Source organism: Papio anubis, chromosome 2 (genome assembly GCF_008728515.1).
Source record: "Papio anubis isolate 15944 chromosome 2, Panubis1.0, whole genome shotgun sequence".
NCBI classification, from domain to species: Eukaryota; Metazoa; Chordata; class Mammalia; order Primates; family Cercopithecidae; genus Papio; species Papio anubis.
Window position 1 is genome coordinate 61,318,956 of NC_044977.1, and position 26,999 is coordinate 61,345,954.

A 26,999-nucleotide genomic window follows, 5' to 3' on the forward strand; every position below is an offset into this window, starting at 1 on the left:
ATAGTAATGTCCTAGGCTTTCACACTTACTCACCATTCCCTTATACCCAGAACAACTTCCAGTCCTGTAAACTCCATTCATGGTACAGGTGTATCGTATTTAACTCTTATGCAGCATTTTTACTGTACCTTTCCTATGTCTAAATGCGCAAATACTTACCATTGTGTTACGATTGCTGATAGTATTCAGGACAGTAACATGTTGTACAGGTTTGTAGCCCAGGAGCCATAGGCTATACCGTAGCCTAGGTATGTAGTAGGCTATACCATCTAGGTTTGTGGAAATACTCTCTATGATGTTACTCTTTTGTGGTGCTAACTTCTATTTTCAGGCGTTTTACTAGTGACTCGTAGGTATGAATATATCAGAGCAGTGTAGTTTTTGTGTTATCACGTTTTAGAGAAAACATGAAAAACCTGTGGGTGGGATACCACCTTCCTGATGTTTTTGCTCTCCTGGGTTAACAAATGAAACTGTGTGACCGTCTTAGGCAGCAAGTAACAGTAGCCCTTCCCCAACTGGTGTCAGCCGACTGCTGTCAAAGAGGGAAGAACACATAAGTCTGCAAATTTTCTTGTTAAAACTGCTTCTTTTCTTTAAAGTGTGCTCGGATTTTTAGAAACTTCTGGTAGAGGAAAGAATCATGCCTCTCAGTTTTGCTGCCCCGGGGTAGAAATAAAAGACATTAGACAACCCTCTATCCCTTTTTCTAGGTTTTCCCTCACTTCCCCCTGAGGGTGATGAATATGTTCACTTTCCTGATCATGGTGGTGACTTCATGGGTGAATGCATATTTTAAAATACATCAAACGATACACATTGCCTATGTGCAGCCTAGTGTATGTCAATTAGACTTCAATCAAACTGTTAAAATAACCTTGGTTATTAAGGGAAGAAGTCATGTGGGCTGAACAGGGGAAAAGGGCAGTCTTTCTATGTGGGAGACAAGGTGGGAGGGTGTATTAACAAAACCTTTTAAAACATTCCAATGACTCTTCATTCTCTTACAAGAAATCATATCTGTATGGTCCATTTTCTATGTAATATTTCTTGTGAGATATTAAGCATGTGTTTCATTTAATTTGAGGTTTGTTTTAGGGGTTAGAGTGTAAAATGGAACTCTTACGGGAAATATTTTGTGTAAATGATTCTTATGCTGCTGTAATGCAGAGCAAAATGACAGTAAAAGCACAGCTAAGTAAAATCTATATTAACACTTTTATATATTCATTACTGTAGATGTTATTATCAGTTTTAAGACTGAATCACACAGTTACTGACCAATTGCATGCTATAATCCTCAGGAATGCAATGCATGAGTGAATTTATTAAGGTACTCCTATGGGTTTAAGTGATTTAATGAAAAACGAACTTTTAAGGAGAAAGATGGCAGGTAATAAATATGAGATACTTCCCACCTGCTTCTGATATATAACCCAGTGGTAGTTCTATTCACTTAATGCTAAAGATGGATCACTATAACCACGCCAGAAAGGAACTTTAGCCGAATTTTGTGAATGGCAATCAAAGTAGGCCAAGGTCACTTGAAATTACTCTCAAAGATTATCTTGTCTAAAGTGAAATTTTAAAATGGGGAGGGATTTGGATATTTTAAAAAGGAGAGGCTTGTAAATACAATGAGGTTAGGCTATAAGAAAGCTCTAGGGGACTAATCTACTTGTTTATTCAAATAAAGTGAAAATTCTTATTTTTGTCTTTGTTTATAATGCTACTGCTCAAAAGGTGGATTTGGTGCATTCCGTTTGTATGTCCTGGGGTTTATTGTTTTGGATGCTTCTACTTGTATAATTTCATGCCTCCAAGTCATGGAAACATAGTGGCTAAGGAAGGACCTCAATTATCCTGTCCTGGTGTGGATTATGGCAAAATGTATTCATTCAAGCGACAAATAGTTCAGTGCTTACAGTGTCCCAGGCACCAAACTAGTAACTGGTGAGGCAACTGTGTGCAAGAAAGACAAGGAGCATACCCTCAAGGTTAGAATTCTACCTGGGCAGATGGATGTTAGACATTAAGAAATTGATAAGGATAAATGCCATGAAGAACATAAAAAGAGGAGTGTGATGGGACTACTGGAGGGGAGAAAATCTTCCTCCCAAGAGCTAGGAGGGTCCTGAGATGGGGAGAGCCTCACCTCCACCTCTCAACCTGGGCATCAACTTTAAATGGATTGCCAGCAAGAACAAAAGCCATGGGTCTGGACCCCCTCTCCCACAGGGTGACATCCTAAAACAGTGGTTCTCAAACTTGGTTGAATTTGGCAATCACTTAGGGAGTCTGGAAAAGAATAACTGATACCTGATTCTCACCCCCAGGGGTTCTTGTTTAATTGCTATGGAGAGCTGCCTGAAGAAGTGGAAAAGCTCTCCAGGTGTCACTCATGTACAGCATGGTTGCAGAACTCTCAAGCAGTGGTTCTCAAAATTCCCTGGGTGCCCAAATCACCTGGAGGGCTTGTTAAGACACTGATTTCTGAACCTACCACTGGTGTTCTTGAATCAGTACATCTGGGGATTGGGGGTTGGGGTTGAGAATTTACCCTTCTAACAAGCTCTCAGGTGATGCTGCTGCTAGCCCAACGACCACATTTTGAGAACTATTCTATGATCCTTTACTATGTACTTAATCTGCACATCGAAATAGCATTTTAAGTGTTCCATTAGTAAAAATGTGGTTTTATTCTTCTCCCAGGTTAATGGGAAAAATGTTCTAGTGAATCTACAGATTTGGGGAAATTGAGCCAAATTAAAGCAAATTAAATATTACCCAACATAATCGTTGTCCAGACAATTTCTATTGCATGTCGTAGATCAAGTCTTTCAAGAGCCCCAATTATGTAATTATGTGGGAACAGCTGAAAAAAAATTTGTTATTGTATCATCATACCTCGGAGATATCACAGGGTTACTTCTAGACTACTACAATAAAGCCAGTATTACCATAAAATGAGTCATGTGAATTTTGGTTTCCCAGCATACATAAAAGTTATGTTATGTTTATACTATGTTGCCTATTAAGTGTGCAGTAGCATTATGTCTAAAGTAACAATATACATATCTTAATTAACAATACCTTGTTGCTAAAAAATCTTCTGAGCCCTCAGCAAGTCGTAATCTTTTGACTGGTGGAGGGTCTTGCCTCCATGTTGATGACTGCTGACTGATCAGGGTGGAGGTTGCTGGAGGTTGGGGTGGGTGTGGCAATTTCTTAAAATAAGACAACACTGAAGTTTACTGCACCAGTGGGCTCTTTTCACAGAAGAGTTCTCGGTAGCATGTGATGCTGCTGGAGAGCATTTAACCCACAGTAGAAGTTTTATCAAAATTGGAGTCACTTTTTGATGGGGTTGTTTGTTTTTTTCTTGTAAATTTGTTTGAGTTCTTTGTAGGTTCTGGATATTAGCCCTTTGTCAGATGAGTAGATTGCAAAAATTTTCTCCCATTCTGTGGGATTTGCCTGTTCGCTCTGATGGTAGTTTCTTTTTGCTGTGCAGAAGCTCTTTAGTTTAATTAGATCCCATTTGTCAATTTTGGCTTTGCTGCCGCTGTGGTGTTTTAAGACACTTAAGTCTTTGCATGCCTATGTCTCCTGAATGGTACTACTCTAGGTTTCCTCTAGGATTTTATGGTATTAGGTCTGTTTGTTAAGTCTCTAATCCATCTTGAATTAATTTTCTTATAAGGAGTAAGGGAAGGATCAGTTTCAGCTTTCTACTGATGGCTGTAATTTTCCCAGCACCATTTATTAAATAGAGAATCCTTTCTCCATTTCTTGTTTGTGTCAGTTTTGTCAAAGATCAGATGGCTGTAGATGTGTGGTATTATTTCTGAGGACTCTGTTCTGTTCCATTGGTCTATATCTCTGTTTTGATACCATCAAAAAGTGGGCAAAGGATATGAACAGACATTTCTCAAAATAAGACATGCATACAGCCAACAGGCATGAAAAAAATGCTCGTCATCACTGGCCATCAGAGAAATGCAATCAAAACCACAGGGATACCATCTCACACCAGTTAGAATGGCGATCATTAAAAAAGTCAGGAAACAACAAGTGCTGGAGAGGGATGTGGAGAAATAGGAACACTTTTACTGTTGGTGGGATTGTAAACTGGTTCTTCTGGAAAACAGTCTGGCCGATTCCTCAGGATCTAGAACTAGATGTACCATATGACCAACCATCCCATTACTGGGTATATACCCAAAGGATTATAAATTATGCTGCTATAAAGACACATGCACACGTATGTTTATTTGTACTATTCCTGTATAAAGACTTGGAATCAGCCCAGTATCAGTGACGGGCTGGATTAAGAAAATGTGCTTTATATACACCATGGAATACTATGCAGCCATAAAAGGATGAGTTTGTGTCCTTTGTAGGGACATGGATGCAGCTAGAAACCCATCATTCTTAACAGAAACTATCACAGAACACAAAACCAAACACCGCATGTTCTCACTCATAGGTGGGAACTGAACAATGAGAATCACTTGGACTCAGGAAGGGGAACACTTATCACACCACCCGGGGCCTATCATGGGGAGGGGGAGGGGAGGGATTGCATTGGGAGTTATACCTGATGTAAATGACGAGTTGATGGAGTTGTACACCAACATGGCACAAATATACATGTAACAAACACCGTTATGCACATGTACCCTACAACTTAAAGTATAATAATAATAAATAAATTAAAAAAAAAAATTGGAGTCAATCCTCTCAAATCCTGCCACTATTAACTAAATTTGTGTAATGCTCTAGTTTGTTGTCATTTCAACAACATTCACAGCATCTTCAGCAGAAATAGTTTTGCACCTCAAGAAACCACTTTCTTTGCTCATTCATAAGAAGCCAGTCTTCATTCAAGTTTTATTCTGACATTATAGCAATTTAGTCACATCTTCAGTCTCTGCTTCCAGTTTTAGTTCTTTTTATTTCCACCACATCTGCAATTACTTCCTCCACTGAAGTCTCAAACCTCTGGAAGTCATCTATGAGGATTAGAATCTATTTCTTTCAAACTCCTGTTAATGCTGATATTTTGACCTACTCTCATGAATCACGAATGTTGTTAATGGCATCTAGAGTGGTGAATCCTTTCCAGAAGTTTTTCAGTTTACTTTGCAGGGATTCATCAGGGGAATCACTATGTATGGCAGCTATTGCTTATGAAATGTGTGTCTTAAATATCAAGACTTTAAAATTGAAATTACTCCTTGATCCATAGATTGCAGAATGGATGTTGTGTTAGCAGGCATGAAAACAACATTCATCACCTAGCACATCTCCATCAGAGCTCTAGCGTGACCAGGTACATTGTCAATGAGCAGTGATATTTTGAAAGAAATCTTTTTTTTTCCCTGAACAATAAATCTCAATAGTGGGCTTAAAATATTAAGTAAACCATGCCATAAAAAAATGTCTGTCATCTAGACTTTGTTTTTGCATTTATAGAGCATGGGCAGAGTAGATTTAGCAAATTCTTAAGGGCCCTAGGATTTTTAGAATGGCCAAGGAGCATTGGCCTCAACTTAAAGTCACTGGCTGCATTAGCTCCTAACCAGAGGGTCAGCCTGTTCTTTGAAGCTAGACATCGACTTCTCCTTTCTAGCCATGTAAGTCTCATGTGGCGTCTTCTTCCAGGATAAAGCTGTAGGGACATGGATGCAGCTGGAAACCATCATTCTTAGCAAACTATCACAAGAACTGAAAACCAAACACCGCATGTTCTCACTCATAGGTGGGAACTGAACAATGAGATCACTTGGACTCAGGAAGGGGAACATCACACACCGGGGCCTATCATGGGGAGGGGGGAGGGGGGAGGGATTGCACTGGGAGTTATACCTGATGTAAATGACGAGTTGATGGGTACAGCACACCAACATGGCACAAGTATACATATGTAACAAACCTGCACGTTATGCACATGTACCCTACAACTTAAAGTATAATAATAATAAATAAATTTTAAAAAAAAAAAGCTGTTTCATCTACATTGAAAATCTGTTGTTTAGTATAGCTACCTTCATCAATTATCTCAGCTAGATCTTCTGGATAATTTGCTGCAGCTTCTCCATCAGCACTTGCTGCTTTACCTTTCACTTTTATGTTATAGAAACAGCTTATTTCCTTAAACTTCATGAACCAACTTCTGCCAGCTTCCAATTTTTCTTCTGAAGTTTCCTTACCTCTCTCAGCCTTCATAGTTTTGAAGAGAGTTGGAGCCTTGCTGTGGAACAGGCTTTGGCATAAGGACGTGTTGTAACTGGTTTGATCTTATTCTTTCCTAGCTTTTGGTTAAAGTGAGACATGTGACTCTTTCTTTCACTTGAACACATAGGGGCATTTTAAGGTTTTTAATTGGCCCAATTTTAATTTTGTGTGTCTCAGGGAGTAGGGAGAACTGAGGGGAGGGAGAGAAATGGGGGAACAGCTGAACAGTGGAGCAGTGAGTGAGGATACACACAACATTTATCTGTTAAGTTTGTTGTCTTATATGAGCATGATTCATGGCACCCCAAAACAATTAGAATAGTAACTTCAAAGAATGCTGATCACAGATCATCAAAACATATAATAATGAAAACATTAGAAATATTGCAAGAATTACCAAAATGTGACACAGAGCCATGAAGTGAGCACATGCTGTTGGAAAGTGGCATTGATAGGCTTGCTTAATGCAAAGCTGCCACAAACCTTCAACCTGTTAAAATAAAAGAACACACAACATCTGTAAAGTGCAATAAAAAGAAGTAGAATAAAATGAGGTGTGTGTCTCATAAACTTCACCAGCAAGTTCCAGTCTTAAAATCTTGTTGCTATCTTTCTCTGTGCTCCTATAACAGAATATGAGATTGGGTAATTTATAAAGAGCAACAATTTATTTTCTCACAGTTCTTGGTTGAGAAGTCCAAGAGCAAGTTCAGTTGCCTAGTGAGGACTACATCCTCTAGAGGGGAGGATCACTATGTCCTTACATGGCAGGGATGGATGGGCAAGAGACAGAACACTGCAAGAGACTTTTTTTTTTTTTTTTTTAGATGGATTCTTGCTCTGTCACCCAGGCTGGAGTGCAGTGGTGCAATCTCGGCTCACTGCAACCTCCGCCTCCTAGGTTCAAGTGATTCTCCTGCCTCAGCCTCTTGAGTAGCTGGGATCACAGGCATCCACCACCATGCCAGGCTAATTTTTGTATTTTTAGTAGAGACGGGGTTTCACCATGTTGGTCAGGCTGATCTCGAACACCTGACCTTGTGATCCACCCGCCTCGGCCTCCCAAAGTGCTGGGATTACAGGCGTGAGCCACTACACCCAGCCAAGAGACCTCTCTTATAAGGACCTTAATCCCATTAACAAGGGAGAAGCCCTCATGACCTCACTATCTCTTCATGGGCCCACCTCTTAAAACTATCACATTGGCAACACCAGAATTTGGTGGGGGAGGGCGCACATTCAAATCATAGCAATTACTGATGAGAGATGCCCCCAAAAGCTGTCCATAAGTGGTCAAGCACAATATCTTCAGGTTCTGGTAGCCATTTTGTGTGTAATTTCAAGAGGTAGATTGAAGGGGTCTCTACTGTCATCAACCTCTGTTGACTCAAAGGAATTGTTCAATGGAGAAAGATGGTAAAGGGTAGAGGCCTTATTTTACCAGGAATGCTACAAATTTTTTATAAATTCATGTTAAGGGTTTGGTTCATGCAGTAAGAATACGTGTCAAACTAGAGTGTGGGTATCAAGAAATCCAAAGTGGCCACTCGGGGGGAATACCTGTAGTCTGTCACTGCCATCGTTATCAGCTTAATCTGTCTTCAGGGAACTGGCTTGTCTTGTTCACTGTGATATGCTGTTGGAGCTAAAGCCACTGGCTGCCTTGAACTCTAAAGTGTATTTTCTAATCAGTCACTGCATATTAACCTGCTGGTTCTTTGGGTTTGCACATGTTCTTCCTCATACACACACTCACAAGAACAACAAAAAGTAGGCCGGCCTCACAAGCAATTGCAACAAAAACAAAAATTGACAAGTAGGACCTAATTGAACTAAAGAGCTTCTGCACATCAGAAGAAACTATCAACATAATAAGGAGAAAACCTACAGGATGGGAGAAGATATTCGCAAACTATGCATCCAACAAGGGACCAATATCCAGAATCTATAAGGAACATAACAACTGAACAAGCACAAAACAAATAGCCCCTTTAAAAATAAATGAACTATGCTATGTGTTTAATTTAACTTTACATACTCTTGGTATTCCAAATTATTCCCTGGGGCACATGTGTTCCAGCTGGAGAAGCAGGGATATAAATCTCATTTGATTCTTCATAACCTATGGGTTGGGAGCCATTATCTCTCTTTTACAGATGGCAAAACTGAGGCTCAAATAATTCAGGACTTGCCCTTGGTTACTGATTGATTCATTCAGCAAATCATTTGAGTATCTGTGATGTGCCAGACACTTCTCTAGGGGCTAGGGATACATTTGTGAAGAAGAACAGTCCTGTCCCACTTCTCCTACTGTAATTGGTATGGGAGTAGGCAGGGGAGATTAATATCATAAAGTAAATTTAGAAAGAATTTCAGATTATGGCAATAGAAACAGCTAAGACCTTTGAGTTCTCACTGTATTCCCATACCAGATATAAGTGCTTAAAACACACTATCATCTAATCTGTGTGAAAACTTTGTCCAGTAGGAAATGTTACATTATTTCTGATGAGAAAACTAAGGGAGGTTGAGAGAGGTTAAGAGACTTGTATACAATAAGCAACAAATTCAATCCCAGACACCCAAGAATAACTGATGTGATGCTATGAAGAAAACGAAAGATCACAAGATAGAGTGTGCGATGGAGGGAAGCTATTCTCATAAGGATGTTGTCATCATCTCTCTGGAGTTACCCGTGCATTTAGGCCAAAATGGGTAGGAGACATGTACACATTTAGGAAGAGAGATATTTTCTGTGCAAAGGCCCTGTGGCTGGATAAGACCAGTTTAGAAACTCTTGTCTATTGGAGCCTAAATTCAGTGATCTCTCTGCTTTATAAATGTTAAATCACTAACTGTGGGGCCTCTAGCAAATAAAACCCAAAGCCTTGGTGACAGGAGGACAGCTTTGGCCAACAAAGTTTTTAACCCATTTGCTGAGCATTCAGCTCCAGCAGGTTTTACGATTTTTCATAACAGCCTCATTTTACTTTTAGTTTGGTTAGCCAGCCGAAGGCTCCAGAGCTGTTTAGAAGTTCACATTTTCTCTCAGTTACTACTTTCACAAACGTGGGTCAATTCTTACTTTTCGGATCCTTTTCTAGCTCTTAGTTTTGCATCAAAATGATATTTTGGAAACAGCTATTATTTCTATTGCATTGCTGGAGTTTTTTCTTTTATGAAGTTTGGGGAAAAGGTTTTTTAATTTTCCTGCTTGGACTTACTCTGTTTAGCTTAAGTTGTCAGCAGCTGCCTTTGTGAGAAGTCTTTCAAGTGTACTGATATGATAATGGATGGATGGTCTCCTTTCTCAACTGAAGATTCTTGGTTGGCTATGTTTCCGAAAGCACGGGGGTGAGAGATCTCCCAACCTGGTTAGGTGCTCCCAAAAGTTATTTTCGTTCCAAGACTGAGCATTGGCATCAGAGGACTGGGTCATACCACTTACTAAATTGTCTATTCCTTAGTTAAACAGAATTACCTATTTCCTGGACATGCCAAGTAACTGAAGTATATTCAATGATTTCTTCGTTCAACAGTGTATGATGAGAAGAGCAGTATATAACATCTCTCTGAGCCCTATTGCTAGCTCTGCCTTGAGCCAGCAAGGTGACTATCAATAAATGAACCTGTATTTCTGAATCTCAGTTTCTACATTTGTAAAATGAAGCTTAATGTCAAAGGAAGGGTGATATGTATCTGGTACTAGTTCTGTTTCTCTGGAGAACCCTGACTAAAAAGATTTTGGTACCAAAAATGATTCTAGAGAATTTTAAAGATGAGTTTTTCTGAATTGATTCTGGTGTTTTTGGAATCGGCTCTTTGATTAAAGATGCCAATGACTCTATTTCCAGTAATACAGAGAGAACTGATATCCCATGGCCTTAACTTTTACAGAGATATACAAAATATTCTTACTCCTAATAATCACTTAAAAGAAGCAAGGAGCTACATGACCCTATATGATACTTTTCAATATTTTTGGAAAATAAATGAAACAGTGACACTGGTTGATTGCTGCTAATGTCACTAGACAAAGTGGTGATAGATAAGGATGAGCTCAGGAATTTGAATTTCCAGTTTAAGTGCTGCATAAAAGACCTAAGATCTTCTACGTGTGTCCTGAAGGAGACTGTTTTCTCCTGTTTCCACAGGGCTGAAATTGCTGAAAATCTAATGCAGAACTTCATCCTGCAACTGGCTTAATTACAGTATAAGTTGAGCTCACAGCCTGACATGGTGTCAACTGTTTAAAGTGAGGGCATTGATGGGAAATAATGGGTTCTTATAAGTTGAAATGGGTACATGTGAGAAGACCCTGATCAAGCTGGGGACATCAAGCCCCTCAATTCTTTACTGGTGCTGTCAAAGACAGAAATTAGCAAGAAAGCGTGTTGGCCAGTTGTATTCAGTACCACTAAGTATAGCAGGGATGTTTTCGAAGGGTCTGTTAAATTTATTGAGAAATCATCAGGAAAAATTTTGAAATAATTTTAAATGGAGTGATGAGGGCAGCATGACAAGGGATTCTCCACCCTAGGCAAAATATCCCTCTCCACCCCCAGCAGAAGTGGCCTAATCCCAGTGGTATAGCCTTTCTAGCTTGCCTGTGGAGGTTTACCCTGCATTGCCTGAGAAAACTGTCTCTTCTCAGGAACCTGCCATGCAAAACAATGCTGATTCTCCTCAGGACCTGCCTTTCTTTGCCTCTAGACCTGTAAGTAGACGTAAGTCCCAGCAGGCCCCTAAAAGTGAGATACAATGTGTGACCTACAAGGAAGTGTATTCATTCCACTATTTTGCTTCTCTGGAGAATCCTGAGTAATAAACACACTAAAGGCTGGCCCAACCTGGAAGCAAAGCAAGTATAAGGAGCCAGCAGGTGGCCATCCCCCAAGTTCACATTGTTGCTCAATCCTCTGGTTCCACCACTCTAGTGTCAAGAAGTAATCCTTCTAGGGTCATTCTTCTAGGAAGACCACAGCTTTCTATGAGACAAAACAAGACCAAGAGAAGGAGACTCAGAACTCGGGATGATATTTCCCAATGTTGAGAGTCTCCTAGTCTGTAAGTCTTCTCAGATCTAAACAACTCCAAAGCAGAAGTACAGCTTTCTAATCTTGCCACAGGAGAACAAGAGAGCAGGGCTGGGCAAACTTAATTGGTTTGTTACTCCAACCTCATGAATGAAAGTGCCCCAAAAGACTTTCCCCCACCAAAGCTTATGAGCAAGGAAACACATTTTCCCCTGGACCCTCTAAAATGAAATGCAGCCCTGCCGGCACTTTGGATTTAGCTTGGTGAGATTCATACTAACTTCTGATCTAGAGAACTGTAAGATTATAAACTGTTTCTGCCAAAGCTCTATACCCTAGAAAATACAACCTAATGAATATCTTTGAAGTTCATTAATCATTGATGGATAGTTGTCCTCCTTAGTGTAGAATAAGTGATGCAAAACAGGAATGGAAAAGAGCTATGTGTTACCATAGAAAACAAATGGGTCCAACTATGTGATTTCTAAGGCACTGTCTATTTAACAATTTATGAATCTTAGTCTAAGAGTCTAGGGCCCTCAACATGTGAAGGAGTGGGAACTCTGCTCTTTTCTCAGTGGTCAATGTAAGCCTCACAGGGTATTCATCTTTATTTCCTTTAGTTTGTTTAAAGGCAAGGTAAGTTTAACTTCAATGTGCTAGGACAAAATTGAAAGTTAAAGGACAGATGCATACTAATGTCCTATGTTTTAATCTAATCTGAATCAATAGCTATGCATTAGTCTCAGCATCTAGAATATATATGTACATATGCTATATGGCCTATATATAGTTTGTCTATCTCTGCCTCATCCTGTGTGTGTGTGTGTATATATATATGTGTATATATATACACAGGTCCTCAAGACCTGCCTTTCTTTGCTTCTAGACCTGTAAGTAAACTTAAGTCCCCGAGGCCCCTAAAAGTGAGATACATACACATATATATGTATGTGTGTATATATATGTATGTGTACGTATATACACACATATATATATACACATATATATACACACACATATATACATATACCATTCTTCCAGAATTATAGTTTTTACACATTCATTTTCTACTTCAAAATCAATAATGACAAGGCATTTGCTGGAAACTCTGGAACATTTTGTTGACTAAAACAAGAAAATGGGAATGCAAATAAAGTTAACTTCAGGTTCAAATATAGTTCATATACTTCTCCTTACCAACAAATTTCCAAAGTCATTGGAAATATTTTGATGAAAGCTTTTAGTGTTCACAAATAATGTTATATCTAAAAGTGCATTTCTCCTGATAATGCTAATATACATATGGCATAAAAATAGGTTGTCTGTAAAGATCTAGCTGAATGTAGCTTTTTATAAACTCCCATATTTATTCTATTTTTATTGCACTTCTGCCTAGACTGAAATAGGATAGATCTGACCTTGACCTGAGACACATCTGTACTGCAAATCCTAGAGTTTCCACAAGGACTATTTGACTAGCTCATGTAAATTAAGGGCCTTTTACTGCCGGTGGTAATGAAGTCTCCCTGTCTAAAAGTCTCCTCTTTCCCTAGAGGGTCCTCTAATCCAATGCGAGTACTACTTTAGTATTATTCTCATAACCCAGGTTACAACAGATCTACCAGCCATTGCTGGCTTTGCACGTGTAGGAAGGGGTAACAAGCCAAGACACATAGGCAACATCTACAAGCTGGGAATGGACCTCAGCTGTCAGTCATTAAGAAGATGGAGACCCCAGTCCCACATTGAAAGGAAATGAATTCTGCCTATAACCTAAATGAGCAAGGAAACAGATTCTCCCCTAGACCCTCTAAAATGAAACACAGACCTGACAGCACATTGGTTTTAGCCTGGTGAGAGTCATACCAACTTCTGATCTACAGAACTATGAGATTATAAATTTGTATTGTTTTAAGCCACTAAGTATACGGTGTTCTGTTACAGCAGCACAGGAAAACTAATACATCCAGAGAAGGAAAAGTCAAAATACTTGCTTAATGGTTCAGAAAGGAAATGATAGCAATGTAAGTGTGTCAAGACGTCATGTGACATGCGACTAAATTTCCTCTCTTTATTAGAGTTATGGAAAGTAATAGAGAAGGCGGATTGAAGAACTGATGCATGGATGAGATTTTTGATACGAAGCACCAACCTGTGCTCTGAATTCCACAGACAAAACTGTGCTGATGTACTGTTTCCTTCTGTCCCTTTGGAGCTGGGTAAATATTCCCTTTCTTTGTGTCTACTTAACCCTGCTGAGCCAAACCTAAGTAGTATTTCTTAAATAGTGTCAGCAGCAATTTTGCCTTTGGGAAATAATTCTTTGAAGCTATAGTTTGCTTCTAACAGAATTTCTGGAGAACAGAAGACATTATCATTTAAATTTCACCACTTTCGAGTAGAGTCGAAGAGGTTATAAACCCTAGCCCAAAGAATAACAATTCAAGGCAAAATTAGAGCAAAAGTTATATATATATATATACATTTCATGCTGATTCAAAAGAAAAGTATTCAGGGTTTCTGCAGTTTGTTTTATATTTAACAGAAAAGCTTCATCTGTTACTTCATAGTGCAGGCTGTTATCTGATCACTGGTGCCATTGACATCACTCTGTAGGCATTTTGGTTATTTCTGGAAATAGCAGCAGCAGGAAAGACTGTTAAGCCCTAAAGAGAATTAAGTCTTGGAATGGAAAATTCAGTTCAGTCCTTAGTGACAGGCTTCCTTTCAAAGCTGTTTAAAGATGAAGCTCTCACTTATAAACAACTTGGAATTTTCTCCCACCTTGACTCATTTTCCATGAGAGACTTCAGCTGCACACTCTCTCTAAGGGGATAATCAAACCAACTGCTGGGATCCAAGCTGTCAGTTTGCTCTTTGGAGTATCTGAATGCTGATTGGCTGCCCTCTCCCCATGAGGGATGCTGGTTGGCCCAGGAAGAGTCTGGAATGAAGGAACATTGTGGTAATTACTCCCCTGCAATGGCAGAACACAGGATGCCTGTGGTCCATGACTCCATATTGTTTGCTGAGGCCTATATTTCAGGACAATATAGAGACAGGTCGTTTCTCTATGCTGTGACAGGCTGGCAAAGCAGAGTCATAATTATTTAACAAACATAATGTCCACGAAAAATAGAATATCACAGAATCTGTATGTATATACTATATATGTATGTATATACTAAAACTCAGAAGTTTTCAAGTTCAACCCCAGTGCAAGGAAGAAGGCGCTTCAGGCTATTCCCTGAAGACAAGATTGAACCTCACAGCTGTAGAGACTGACCACCCCTCACGGAAGCCTGGCTACCTTTCAAAAAGTTGCATTTGTTAGAAATGGAATTTTCATGGTGACCTGAATGTGAATCTTTGTCATCTTTTCCCTGGTGGTTCTGTAGTCTATGGCCATAGAGGGCAAGCCCAGTTTTGTCTACAGTAGAATTTTCAAGCTCTGCAGGGTTCTTAAATATGATGTTGCTCAAACCAGTCATTTTACAGGCAAGAAAACTAGGGTCAAAGAAGATTCATTGTTTTGCTCACAGTCAGAGCTTTATGGTGGCCATTACAAACCCAAACTGCCTAACGCCCTGAGTTCTTCCCCTCTATGCTCTGTCCAAGAAAAACCCCAAGTAGAAGGGCTGTTGTGTTAGAGGGATAAAGGAATATAGGAATGAAAATATCCTGGGTTCTAATTATGATGTTAGAACTTATTATGTATTTGACTTTGTGTGTTTTTCTTAATTTTTCTCATTCTCAAGTTTCTTAATTAAGAAAAACAAGACTTCCTCTGAAGAAGAAATGAGGTAATCATTTATAAAGCACCTAATCCAGTGCCTGAATTGGAATAAACATAAACATGTTTTGTAGTTCTTATTTGTTAAAATCTTTCAGCAAATGTTTTATGGGTTCTTTCTAGATTCTGGGCACTGATACAAATGCTGGGTGTATTGAAGTGAACCAAAACATGTTCAGTCCCTGCCTTCATGAGGAGGGAGAAAATGAACAAATATACACATTTATCTAAGTCATATTTTAATAAGTGCTCTGAAGAAACACAGCGAAGTTTGGGGGATAGAGAGTTAAAAGGTGCTCTTTTCTTTCATTAATTTTAATTTTAAGTTCTGAGGTACATGTGCGGGATGTGCAGGTTTGTTACATAGGTAAACGTGTGCCATGGTGGTTTGCTGCACGTATCAACCCATCACCTAGGTAATAAGCCCAGCTAGCATTAGATATTTTTCCCAATGCTCTCCCTACCCCGACCCCACTCCTGACAGGTCCCATTATGTGTTGCTCCCCTCCCTGTGTCCATGTGTTCTCATTGTTCAGCTCCTACTTACAAGTGAGAACATGCAGTGTTTGGTTTTCTGTTCCTGCCTTAGTTTGCTGAGGATAATGGCTTCCAGCTCCATCCATGTTCTTGCACAAGACATGATCTCATTCCTTTTTATGGCTGCATAGTATTCTATGGTGTATATGTACCACATTTTCCTTATTCAGTCTGTCATTGATGGGCATTTTTGTTGATTCCATGTATGTGCTACTGTGAATAGTGCCACAATGAACATACGCATGCATGTATCTTTGTAATAGAATTATTTATATTTCTTTGGATATATACCCAGTAATGGGATTGCTGGGTCAAATGGTATTTCTGCTTCTAGATGTTTGAGGAATCACCACACTGTGTTCCACAGTGGTTGAACTAGTTTACCTCCCCACTGATCATCAGAGAAATGCAAATAGAAAGCAGACTGAGATACCATCTCAGGCCAGTGAGAGTGGTGATTATTAAAAAGGCAAGAAACAACAGATGCTGATGAGGTTGCAGAGAAAAAGGTTGCTCTTTTCTGTAGAGAGGTCAGGGAAAACATCTTGGCAAATGGGTATCTGAGGAATCACCTGGATGAGCTCAGGTTTTGGACCGTGTGAACATCTGGGAAAGAATATTCTAGGACAAGAGATGTAAAAAGCAGAGATCCTGAGGCAAAGGTCCTACTTGAAGCATGTCAGGGTTAACAGGGAGAGCAGTGTGGCTGAGCAGAGAGGGTTGGGAGTGTGGTTAGAGATAAGAGAGGGATAGCCAGGGGCTAGATCTTGTAGGACCCTATGGGTCGTGGTAAGAGCTTTGGGTGGTGTTCTTCATGTGACTGGTTCTTTAACTAAATGTGACCTCATATGATGTATGTTTTAAAACACTAGTTGTCAACCCTGCCTGCTCAATGAAATTACAAGGGGATATTTTTTTTTAATGACTAGTGTTCAGCTTTATTTCCAGGAAGTTAAATTTAAATGGTCTGGGGTGAGGCTAAGCATCTGTATGTTATGGAAGTAGTCCTCGAAATTCTAATGGGTAGATAGAAGAAGCACGGTTACAGAAGGTATCAGTGGCTAATAGGATAGGAAATGTATATGATGAGCTAATGAGTTCCATCGTGTGCCGAGATAAGTGCAGCCCCAATGCTAGGTGGAAATCAGTGCCATCAGATAGCCAGTAGGGATGAATGAGCCAAGAGAGCGTTCAAGTCTTCATCAAGAATCAGGAAAATCTTAACAAAGAAAAGGGATTTTCTTATTCCCTGGCCTGGCCCTGCAGACTTTTTCCTGAGCTGTAATAAGGAAAATGGTAAAAATGACCAGAATACCAGGAAGACAGAATGGATCCATAAGAATGAGCATCTAAAATTCTATTGCTAAAATCGTTTTAACTACAAAGAATTGCCTTGTGCTCCATTCTGTAGTTGATGAAGGTGGTTAATTTAGGTTCCACATTGGTCTTTAGTTAACTCATAACTATGATTTCCAGTGTCTTAAATACTTGTAACAAAACTTATATGAGTAAGATATCAGTTACCCTTATATTTTATCCAGTCTGCATTCTTTAAAGTGTATGTTTTAGCAGTTAAAAATTATGTAGTCAAAAGTGTTGTAATTGCTCATTGATTCCCAACTATGGACAATTTTGCTCTACTTGGTATATCTGGCAATGTCTGAAGACATTTTCGGTTTTTACATATCTGGGATCTAGTGTGTAGAGATTAGAGATGGCCCCAAATGTCAATAGTGACAAGGCCGAGAAGCCCTACTTTTTTAAGGTCATTGTTCCCTAGCTTGGAGGATAGGGAAATCCAATTCTACATTTCCATAGACAATAAGTCAGTCCTCTGTAAACCCAGAGGAATCCTCATCTGAGAATAAGCTGTTGCATTAGGTTAAATACAATGCAACAAATATAAGTGCCTATTGTGTGGTCGTCACTATGCAAAGCTGAAACATAGAAACATTCCTTCCCCTTTAGAAGTGATCTATGAGAGCTATAATCAGCTGTAGCCATGATAATCCTATATAGCAAGCCACATCAAATTTTCTGACTTAAATTATCATCATCCTAACTCATAAATTTGCAGATTGACTAGGGTTCAGCTGATCTAGCCTTGACATGTCTGTGTTCTAGGTAGGATCCGGTTCTAATGCTTAATGTGATTTTCATCCTTCTTGGGCCACTGGGTAACCCAAGGGGGGATCTGCTCATGGTGAGGGCAGAAAGTGCAAATGGGTGGGTAGAAACATTCAATAACCATTAATGCCTGAGCTCAAAACTGCGTCACTGTCCCTTTTACCTACATTCTTTTGATCAAAGCATGCCATGTGGTTAAGACTAGAATCAAAGAGGCGGATTCTGCCTCTAGGGGGAAAAATGAAAAATCATGTCAAGGGACATGAACATAGGAAAGGTGAGAATAAGGAACAATAATGCTTCCTATGTCTACCTTCCAACTCCAATATGTAATAGTTCTAAGACTATATTCTTGTCTTTGCACGTTTTGAGATATTCTTTTAAGTTGAATTCAGTGGTGCTGCTTCATTTAAAGTTCTTAAGAAATCCAGTTTGGCTTCCAAGATCCACCTAAACTTCCTTTGCTACTGTTTCCATCACTTGGATGACCTAGACAGTTGGATATCTCCAACTTTGTTTAGCTTGATGTATTTCTTCCACCATAGACACTTGCTACAGAAAGGGATAGAACTTGATTGCTGCAGAAGATAATTTATGATACTCTGGCAGTGAAAGAAAATGAAACAGATGGCCGGCATCATCGATGCCTTACAGTGTGTCAGCTGAGTGATATGTCAGAAGTTCTTTCTCCTCAGTGGGTAATGGCTTCCTTCCAGCTACTGCTCCTAGAATTTGGGCACTAGCAAACATTGTATATTGTAAATGATTCTTTAAAGTACTTTGAAAAACCCGCTAATAATATGATTAGGGACTGGATGCCTTACAAGCTTTATCTACTTGCCTAATTGACAACCCTAAAAATAGGTACTCAGATGTAATTTAAAAATATGTATGGGTGTAAATGTGTGTGTTTATAAATGCATGGAATATCTGTAGAAGAGAACTCATGAATTAGGTAACAGGCATTGTACCAGGGAGAAGCATTTTGTGGCTATCAGTGGAGGGAAGAATAATGTGTTTCACTGGATACTCTTGTACCACATATATTTTGTATCATGAGTATATAATATGTATTCAAAATATTTTAATAAAAGGAAGGATGGCACTAGCATTCACATTTTACAATTGAGGGAGCTTACCTACTCAGAGCCTCTAAGCCATATTCCTAGAAAAATGGCAGGACTGAGATTTGAATGCAGGTCTCTGGAACTCTAAAAACTTTTAGGAAAACTTCCTGCAAAATTATGTCTCAGAGTTTTCTGTAATAACTGTTACAGAAGTAAATAACTGTTAATTAATTGGCCTTACTGTTCAGGAGACAGTCATGTATTTTCATCAATAATGTCTCCATTAGCTTGATCATTAAGTTTCTGCATGCCAGGGATTCTATTTGATGGGCTCTATGAAGCCCATTAAGCAGGCCAGCTTATCATTATCTCTAGTCTGAGCATAGATTTATCAAAGCATAAGAGTGACCACAGTATATGAAGTCATCTACTAAGAGAAGCTGAGAAGTCTAGTTTGCCAACTCTTTCGTTTTTATCCTCTTTGCCTATTAAACAACTAGTAATAACATTGTTCATCAATATTGATCGCTTATGTCTTCTACTAATAATAATTTCCTGAAAAAACTGTTCTAAGCCCAGTCAATGTCTGGAGGCTCTATTTTTTCTGACAGTAGAAAATGAGCATCCAGGAACTCAAAAGTAAAATATTAAAGGAGAAAGTTATCCAGAGTTTGTGAACTGATTTTGCACCAAATATCTGTGTAATCCAGTTTTCCCAGGAGCACAATAGGAGATGAGAAATGATTGAGGAGTAAATTAAGCGTTAGAAATGGATGCTATTTATTCTCATGCAAATACTTTCACTGCTTTGGAGCAGGCATTTATAAAGTCAGTTATCCTTCCCAATAGTTGCTGATTGGTTTTTAAGAGGAAACCCTATCAACACTTGAAGCTGTTCTTTGGCCCTTTGTAGGTTTGGGGCATTTTGTTGTCATTATCTTTTATTTTAATACATCTATATGGAGAAGAGAGAACATGATACCATGGAAAAAAATTCCATCATCTGAGAATTAGGCTACTGGGACTTGAGTCCTCTCTCTTCACCCAAGCTGAAGTGTGACCCTAATTAAGTATATCTCCCCTCTTTGGTCCTCAGTTTCCTAGGTCTAAGAAGAGTCAGACCATATGCTCTCTAAGGTCTCTGATTCCATGTGTGATAATGTTACAAATTTTTTTTTTCCAGGACTCAGAAACCAAAGAGCCTCAGTTTCTCACCTGAGGCAGTCTAAATAAAATCATCAAATGGTTCAAGTTTTCTTTGGTGGGATTGTATTTCCCTGCTCTGTGTGTATCATTCCTTTACCTGCCTCCTTCTAGGTATCTATGACAAAGGTTCTTTATATCAGCATGCTACCAGCTAGGGCAGTAGTGTGCAGGGAAAAGAACAACAGATTTGGAGTCAGTCAGGAGCTGGTTTTATTTCCTGCTCTTTCATGAGCTGTATGATCTTAAAAGAGTCACTCAACTTCATCAGCAGGATGACAGGGATGACCTAGATAATCTCTATCATTTCTTCTAAACTCTAAAATAACTATTCTAAGCCCTACTAAAGTGTCTGTGTACAATGTTGCTTTCTTCAAACCCCTTACCCAAAGTAGGTAATTTTACAGAGTGCATTTTTTTCTCTTGATTTCTATTTATATCAAATGATAAAGAAAGAAAACCCACCCCCACAGTTCCATCACCTTGACATGTTAACTGTTTTCATTATCTCATTTGAACTTCTAGTTCTTGTCTATATGCATGGATTCAGGTTTTGGTTGGTCTAGGAATTTGATTCATCATAATATGTTGTGGAAAAATAAATTTTTGTTTAAGACTTCCTAACTAGTGTTGTCAAATCAGTGTATAGGCATCTAGTTTGTTGTAAGGACGACTTGTTTCTTAACAAGTTCTTCTCTGACTTAGCTACATATAAGGTCAGAGTAAAGATGTCTCATAGAAAAGAAGCTTTCATAATTTTTTGATTGAAACCCCCAATAAGAAATACACAAATACACACAGCTGAAATATTTTACAAAATAATTATTATCTTTAATACATGCAATGCATTTTGATTTTTTAATTCTATTTCCTTAAACATACACATACACATGTACACACAGTTTGTGACCTACTAAACTGATTTCACAGCCCTCTAATGAGTCCTGACCTGCTATTTTGAAAAACAGTCACAGCCAATTTACCATTTAGTTAGAATGCCCTGGAGACCCCAAACCAGGTTAGCTCACAAATAAAATGTCCATTATGTAATATATACTGAGTTGAATATGGTACAGTGGAGAAGTTCTCAAATAGTAGCATTGCATCATCCTCATACATAGGTAAGTGGTGTCAAATCCCTGGAGAATCTTATTAGGGTTGTCATTCTGCTCTATGATATGTTTTCCTATAGTTTCTTATTAAAAGAGTTTTGTATCATGTAACAACAAGTAACCTTGCCATCCTGGAATAGCTCCGTTGCTTAAGTGGCTCAAGGCACTCTGGGCACACTACCCCATGTCCTTCTGCTATGACAACTCCAGGTGGAAACACAGGTAGTCTTGGCCCCAAAGAGAAAAGGGCTGAAGCTCTGACAAACTAGCTGGAAGTCTGTTGGGAAAGTCATTTAACCTCTTTGGGAGTTAGTACCAGATGATAAAACGAAGCGATGGGGATAAGGTCTTTAATGAAGCCCTTGGATATGCATGCCTGTCCACCTGAAGCTTTCAATCAGCTTCTAGAAGTCAGTCATCTCTGAAGATTTCTTTTAAGCCAGAATCCTTGCCATGTTGGTACGTAGGAATTATTTCCATGCCTTTCAGGTTGAGTTTTCAAAAATAAAAGAAATATCTTAGGACTAATTGATATTTCCACAAATGAATCAGAGCATTGAGGATATGTATACTGATTCCCAAACTGTAGAAGCACAGTGATTTCTGGAAAGCAGTTCAGAAGATTTGGGACTGAAAATAGTGTATTAACTCCTAGATTTTTCTCAGCATTTTCCAGATACCCTAAGTAATTATCTATCTTCTGTTGGAAGATACAACATTGATGTCCCTGGATTTGAGAATTATCTTATTTGAAAACTTAAGTTTTTGAAAAATATGCCCATTTCAGATCTTATTTTTAAATGCCAGAATGTTTTTCAGGACTTTCTCCCATTCTGTTGTAAGGGGAAAACCACAAAACACAAAGGAATTAGGGGTTCCAGTCATATGAGAAGCAAATCTACCAGTGTTAATCTACTAAGGTCATGCTACTACTTAACATGACTAATGATAAAGGCATATTTTCAATTAGCAACAAGTGCCAGAGCAGGACTTAAACTCAGATCCTGCTGGCTCCACAGCTGACTGCCCACACAACCATGGGGAAAGCAGAGAACTGCTCCAGGCTCCCTTTTCTCAAATGTAAAATGGGGATCACAACAAAATGCACCTGACAGGGCAATGCTGAGATTAAATAAGATGACACTTAGCACTTAGTATTTGACCTGCAAAATATTATAAGCAAATGTTAATTGTATTATTATGTAATTATAAGGAAGGGAACTAATAGTTTTTAATGATAAAAGTAATGTATACTCTTCAAAAATTCAAAAGCATTAATAAAAATTTTAAATGTTAGAAGCTAGGTAAGCTACCTTCAGGAATTTTTTGCATGTAAGATATATGTACATATGCAATATATATGTAAACTTGCAAATAGATATATGCGAGTATGTGTATATAGATGACAAAAACGTTCCACATCATTCTGCAACTACTTTCTTGCTTTAATTAAAAGATACATACGTACATTCTTTTAGACCAGGACCACAAATGTATTCTGTAACAGTTCCCAGTATCCCATTTTACAAATATGTTGTATTTTCCAATCTCTGCTTGATGAATATACAGATTATTGTCATGTTTGCAATATAAATAAAATATTTCAGTAAGTAGTTTTAATCTATGTATAATTTATACTTGTATAAGTTATTCTATCAGATTGAACCATAGAAAAGGAATTCATGGATCCATGAATTATGCCCATGTTTTAAAAAAATGTTAGCACATTCATCAAATTGCCTTCTAAAAATGTTTGTACTTAATTATTAACAGTTAGGGGAGACCCTATTTTTCCACATACTCCCAAACAACAACCTTCAGACTACTTTCAATCAACTATTAATAAAATGAGTATTTTTATATGTAAATTTGCATCTATTGACAATGAAAAATAACACAATTAAAAATTGGGCAAAAGAGAATTCTGGAAAGATGGCAGAATAGGAAGCACTGGGCAATTGTCTCCCTTGTCCAGGCAATAATGGCAGTGGCAGAATCAGTCTGATGATTTAACTATTTTGGAATTCTGAAGTCTGTTGAAAGCTTGCAATTTCTAGGGGAAGGCTTGGGAAATCAAGTGTAGTTAATTTCAATTGATTTTAGCCCTTAGAACAGTAACAGTTATGCATCTCTCACTCCCATGACAGGCAGTTTGCACATATTTTTGGAGTAATTTGTACACAACTCATAAGAGACAGGGTGGACAAAGAAAAGCCTTATCTTCCAAATATCAGTGATCTGATTGCTGCTTGTTGCTTTTAATCACAGAGGTGCAGACAGAGAGGTGGGAGACCATTGTTGTTGCAAGCCCCTCCCTTCTATCTGAAGTGACTCACAGAGGATTTAAAAGACCAGCATCACATTTTTCCTCTCTTTATTTTTCTTTGTTCCCCATTTTGGGAGCTAGACATTAAATAGTAAGATAATAAGAAATAACTGCATATACAGGGAAGATTAGAAAGTGATCTTACATGCCCTGGGAAAGGCACAGACTCAGAAAAGACCTGAGAAGACCTTGAGTTTACACCTTAGGCTGATGCTTGGCACAGAGACAGTCTGCAACAATAAAAAAAATCAGTAAACAAAAACGAAAACAGCAACCCTAGGGAAAGGGGAGACTCTGATTTCCAGAGTTGCTATTATTAGATTCAAATTTTTTAGATTTAGATTCAAATGTCAAATCCATTTTTTAACAAAAAATTGTGCGTCATAAAAAAACCAGAAAAGTATGGCACACTGAAAAGAAAACAAAAATCAACAGAAAAAGATGTGATGGAAGATATACTAGACAAAAACTTTAAAAAAGCTGTCTTACAGATCCTCAGACAAATAAAGGAAGATGTGGAGAAAGTCAAGAAAATAGTTGATGAACAAGATGAAAATATTAATAGAGAGAACCTAAAAAGAAACCAAATTGAAGTTTTGGAGCTGAAAAGTATAATAACCAAAATAATAAATTTATTGGAGGGATTCAAAGGCAGATTTTCAGACAAAGTATCAGCAGAATCAAAGATAGGACAATGGAAATCTTCAAGTCTGAAGAACAGAAAAAAAGATTGAAGAAAGGTGAACAGAGCTTAAGAGACATGTGGGACATGCATTGTGGGAGTCCTGGGAGAAAAGAAAGGAGTAGAGAGAATATCTAAAGAAATGATGGCTGAAAACATCCCAAATTTGATGACATACATGAATATAAACATCCTAGAAGCTTAATGAACTCCACATAAGATGAACTCAAGGAGACCCACAGAAATACAATACAATCAAACTTTCAAAAAACAAAGAGAATCTTGAAAGCCACAAGAGAGAATCAAGATTTCGCATACAGGAGATCCACAATAAGAGTAGCAGCAAATTTCTCATTAGAAACTTTGGACATCAGAAAATAGTGAGCTGATACATTCCAAGTGCTAAAAGAAAAAACCAGCAACCAAGAATCCTATATCTAGCAAAATTGTCCTTCAGAAGTAAGGGAAAAATTAAGATATTCTCATATAAGCTAAAGCTGAGACAGTTGTTACCACTAGACTTGCCCTACAAGAAATTATCAAGGGAGAATTTCTTCAAGGTGAAGAAATCCCTTCAAATTCTCAAAGGAGAAATTCTTCAAGGTGAATTGAAAGAACATTAGGCAATAACTTGAGATTGTATAAAGAAGAAAAGATCTCAGTAAAGGCAAATACATAGGCTTATATTATTGTGCCATTTATGTGTAACTCCCTTTTGTTTTCTACATGATTTAGGAGACTGATACATTTTTAAAAATTATGATATGTAAAAGCTAGTAATTTTGCTGTATAAGTTCACATTTTGTTTTCTACATGATTTAAGAAACTAGTGCATTAAAAGAATTATTGTTATATTTTAGAGCATATACATATATACAGGGACATAGTTTTGTGACAACAACCAAATGGGTGGGGATAGAAATACAAAGGAGCAGAGATTTTTATGCTATGAAGTCAAGCTGGTTATAAATTCAAAGTAGTGTTAAAACTTTAGAATTTTAAATGTAATGTCCATATTTTCCACAAAAATAGCTACAAAATATGCACAAAAGGAAATGAAATCAAAACACCTCACTACAATCAACTAAAAAGAAGACAGTAATGTGGGAAATGAGGGACAAAAAAGCTATAGGGCATATAGAAAACAAATACAATCACAGGTAAGCCCTTATCAGTAATTACTTTAAATGTAAATGGACTAAAGCTTCCAAACAAAAGACAGAGATTAAAAGACTGAATTAAAACATACAATACAACTACATGATGTCTGCAAGAGATGGACTTTAGATCCAAAGACACAAATAAGTTGAAAGTAAAAGGATGAAAAAAATACTCCATGCAAATAGTAATCAAAAGGAGCAGGGGTAACTCTATTAATACCAAACAAAATTTAAAAAGATGAGACAAAGAACATTATATATTAATAAAAGTTTCAATACAGCAAGAAGCTATGGCAATTATAAATATTTGCCCACATAATGACAGATCATCTAAATTTATGAAGTAAAGACTGACAAAACAGAAGGGTAATATAGATAATTCTACAGTAATAGTTGGAAACTTTAATGCTATACTTTCAATAATGGATAGAAAAGCCATAGAGAAGATGAGTAAGGAAAGAGAATACTTAAACAGGACAATAAACCACCTAGATCTAAGAGACCTAAAAACAACACTCTGCCCAACAACAACGTACACACTCTTCTCAAGTGCACATGGGACATTTTCCAGGATAGATAATGTATTAGGCCAATGTATTAACAAATTAAGTCTCAAAGATTTTAAAATATATGAAAGTATGTCCTCTGAGTACAACAGGATGAGGTCAGAAATCAATAACAAAAGTAAAACTGAAAAATTCACAAATATACAGAAATTAAAGAGTTAAACAACAAATGGATCAAAGAAGAAATCACAAGGAAAATTAGCAAATACTTAGAGTGAAAAATTCTTAGCAAACTTAGGATTAAAGGGGAACTTCCTTAATTGATTAAGAACATCTACAAAAACCCACATTTCATATCACAGTAGTGAGAAACTAGATGCCTTCCCAGTAAGATCCGAGAACAAGACAAGAATGTCCCTTTCCACCACTCCTATTCAACATCATATTGAAGGTCCTGGCTAATACAGCAAAACAAGAAAATGGAATAAAATATATAAAGATTGGAAAGGAAGGAATGTAACTGTTTTTGTTTGCAGGTGACTTGGTTGTTTATATAGAATGAATCAATCAGAAAACTCCTGGAATGAAAAAGTGACTATAGCAAGGTTTCAGGAAACAAGGTTAATAAATATCAATTGCTTCCTTATATGCCAGCATGAAGCAATTGGGATTTGAAATTAAAAGCACAACACCATTTACACTAGTGCCAAAATAAATTTATATATAAATCTAACAAAATATGTACAAGATTTGTATGAGGAAAACTAAAAGAAAACTCTGAAAGACATCAGAAAAGAACTAAATAGATAGTCTATGTTCATGGATAGAAAATATTAAGATGTCAGTTTTTCCCAACTTGATCTATAGATTCAACATAATCCCAATAAGAATCTTAGCAAGTTATTTTGTGGATACTGACAAAATGATTTTAAAGTTTATATGCAGAGGAAAAAGACTCAGAATACTCAACACAAAATTGAGGAACAACAAAAATTAGAGAGCTGATACTATCTGACTTCAAAATTTACTGTAAAATATAGTAATCAAGACAATATGGTATTGGTGAAAGAATAGACATATAGATTAATGGAATAAAAGCATAGAAATATAGTTTTGATCATTGACAAAAGATAAAAGGTAATTTAAAAAGAAAGGGTAGATTTCTCAACAAATGGTGCTGGAACAACTGGATATCCACTTGCAAATA

The 26,999-nt window shown here is 37.7% G+C and overlaps 1 long non-coding RNA gene across 3 annotated transcripts in view; it reads left to right on the forward strand.

Annotated features, from left to right (window-relative positions):
- LOC110742542 overlaps window positions 1-26,999 on the forward strand; it is a 70,577-nt gene that overhangs the window by 35,874 nt on the left and 7,704 nt on the right. For 2 of the 3 annotated variants that reach the window (XR_002520333.2, XR_004182125.1), the window contains 2 exons: window positions 13,358-13,498; window positions 15,038-15,082. This is a non-coding gene — a long non-coding RNA (uncharacterized LOC110742542). The remainder of the gene's footprint in view (window positions 1-13,357; window positions 13,499-15,037; window positions 15,083-26,999) is intronic. The other variant, XR_004182126.1, reaches the window with a different exon arrangement.